Raw genomic sequence first — 3,575 nt, forward strand, 5'->3', positions numbered from 1 at the left:
ATGATGATGATGATGATGATGATGATGATGATGATGATGATGATGATGATGATGATGATGATGATGATCAATAAAATTATTAGAAATTATTCTACAAAAAATTCAAGATTAAGACTATTTGATATTTTTGTATTTAATATAATCAAAAGATTTCTTATTTTAAAAAACATGTTTGTATTAAAAAAATATTTTAATTTGAATTTCAAAGTATTATTACTGACCTTGCTTGTTTTCAACGAAAAGAGTGTATCAATATGTTAGTATCGTCGTCCACATGTACAAAACTAAAATGTTGACATATAGTAAAAGTAAAATGGGTGGAGTACTGTTATGTTTGACGGAGAAAAACATTGGAGATTGATTTGTGTATTAAATTTTTTTTTGGGACTAAAATATTCGCTTTTAAAATTTTTGGGGACTGATTTGGACAATTACTCTGAATAGACTGGGAACTGATTGTCTGTCAGAATAAAATTTTGAGAATTGATTTGTGTATTAATTTTTTTTAGAAACTAAAATATCTGCTTTTAAAATTTTTGGGAACTGATTTGGGTAATTACTCTTAATTTTATGCTACTAAAAGTTATATATAGTTATTCCTTTTGTGGTTTATGAGTCTAAGTTGAAGAGCCGAAATATTTTGTTTAATTTTTTATTCTTTCTTAACTACTTCATAGAATAAGAATTTATTTTTCGTTTTTCATCAAAGTTGATCTTTTTAAGGTACAAATTATAATTTTTTTTTGATATTTTTTTATGTGGCCATTCTATTATTATTCTTTTGATAATTGTTCTTATTTAAACTTATTCTTTTCGTCTAACATTATAGCGCGATTATCCTTTGCCGCAATCGTTTACAATGCATCACATTCATCAAATACCACCTCGAGTTGTATTCACTTGATCCAAGTTCTAATTATATATATATGTAAGAGTTGAACAAAGGTGCAGTGAACTCTATTTACTATTTTATTGAAGGATGGTTAGATTTACTCATATATTATGACCAACCTAAAAGAATGTTGGCAAAGTTAATTTTCTTAGAAGGAGCTCGACTTTTGTTTGAGCAATTGCATCCAAGGAGTTTTATAGGCCAAGTTCAAATTCCATCTCCTTCATACTTTCCACGTCTACTGGAAAATATTTGAAATAGAGCATATAATGAGATTGAGTTTCTCCATTTAGGTTCAGTTTTGCTAGAATTGTATCAGCCTTGAAAATACAATTTCAAAAATTGGTACTGTGTTTAAATTTTCTTCTTTTAAACCTTTCATAATAAAAATAATTTTATAACATATTGCGATTTCTTTTTAGAAACTACCGGCCTTCTAGTGCATCAATGCAATGCCACTAATGGAATAAAAGTCAATTTAGTTTTTCGATGTGGCTATTCTATACCTGACTGCATTACATGAATAGTAGATGATAAAGCTTATTTAAGAAGAGAATGATTTGAATTTGCACGGATTTTAAATATTCAAACTGATAACATTATTTCAGTTAGTTGTTGTCATTACAAGAATGACTCTAATTTATATGGCTGCGTTTGCTTTTGTGAACAAGACACAGAGACATGGATAATAAACATTTAAAAAGTGTTTGGATAGAGAGACATAGACACTGGACACAGTGTCTTCAGGACAGTTTTCTTCATTTTTGTGTCCACTTTTAAACGAATGATAATATAATGGATACGGTATTTGAGAGAGTGGATACAGATTTTTAGTAAAAAAATTTTCCCTTTTTCTCCATAGATAATTACCCTTTTTTTTTTTTAAATTCTAGTTTAAGTTTCTTCTCTACATCGTCGTCCTCAGAGAGGTACTCAGAGAATATAGAGGTACTATCTTCTCCCTGTTCTTTCTCTATTTCTGTATTCTTCTTCTTCTTTTAATTGGGGGTAAAAAGTACCTATTGAATCTCTCTATTTACACAATAAAAAAAATTTAGAAACAGGCAAATAAAAAATTTAAACAAAATACAAAAATGAATTGTATGCAAAAAATTTTAAATGTTGAGTTGGGTAAGAGAGATTGAATTGGCAGAAACAGAGTTTAATAAGTATAGTAGGTATCATTCCTCCACCGTCTTTCAACAATTGGAAAAGGGCTAAGCAACAAGGAAGGAGTGAGACAGAAGTAGGGAGGGTATGAGAAATATGTCTATTTTAGTTATTTTACATAATTTTAGTCTTGTCCATGTATATTCAAATATAATATTAGACATTACATTAGTGTCTTGTATATTATATCTAAACATAATATACAAAGAATAATTTTTAGTGTCTTTGTTCTATTATCTCTATCTCAATGTCATGTTCTGTCATGTCCACAAAAACAAACGCAGTCTATGTATAAGGTCTAAAATAGCTTAAATATTATTTAAATAATTTGGTTCTAATATTAGTATTTGAATATATTAGTTTTAGAAAAATTTAAATTGTTGTCTCAATTTATATATTACGACAATTATTTTTTGATATGTTATTTTTAAATTTTTTTAATATGAAATTTCTTTTGTTTTTTAGTTTATAGATTTATTTTTATTTGCTCCCAGTATAACTAAGAAAAAATAAAATAGTTGAGTTAAAAAAATCAGACATAATCAGTAATAAGTTAATATTGATATCAATAATAAATTTTTATAATTAATTTTGTGCTACTAAAGGTTATATATAGTGTTTCTTTTGTGATTCATGAGTCTAAGTTTGATAGGCAAAGCATTTTGTTTAATTTTAAATTTGTTATTCTTCCTTGACTACTTCATAGAATAAGAACGTATTCTTCGTTTTTCATTGAAGTTGATCCTTTTAAGGTACAAATTACATTTTTTTATGATTTTCTTATTTGTCATTCTATTGTTATTCTTTTAATAACTGATCTTACTCAAACTCATTCTTTTCGGCTAACGTTACAGTGCAATTGTCTTTTACTACAATCATTTATAATGCACCATATTTATCAAATATCATCTCGAGTTGTATTCACTGATTCAAGTTCTAAATACATGGATGTAAGAGTTCAACGAAGGATAATGAACTTTATTTCATTGAAGGATGGTTGGATTTTCTCATATATTATAACCAACCTAATGGAATATAGGTAAAGTTAGTTTTCTTAGAAGGAGCTCGATTTTTAATTAAACAATTACTTCCAAAGAACTTTTTAGAACAAGTTCATATTTTATGTCCTCCATACTTTCTACGTCTGCTCGAAAATTTTTAAAATGGAACATATAATGAGACTGAATTTCTTAAATTTAGGTTCAGTTTCACTAAATCATTATATTATTATACAGTAAGTAGTATTTTGGCACCAAGAATTCCGACGTAGCACATTCTGGTGCCAGTATGTATACCTTTCTTCTCAATTTATTTTATGAAACTATCTTTTTTATAATTATATAAAAGTAATATTTAATACACAATTATATTAATTGCCAATCATTAATATTTTTAATTATTATAATTATATTAATTGTTAATCATTATAATATAAGATTTAATCAAACATAATTAACCATAAAAATGATATTAACATCAATAGCTTTGTTAATATACTCTATTATGTACGTGT

The sequence above is a fragment of the Arachis ipaensis genome, chromosome B09 (assembly GCF_000816755.2).
Source record: "Arachis ipaensis cultivar K30076 chromosome B09, Araip1.1, whole genome shotgun sequence".
In the NCBI taxonomy this organism is placed as follows: Eukaryota; Viridiplantae; Streptophyta; class Magnoliopsida; order Fabales; family Fabaceae; genus Arachis; species Arachis ipaensis.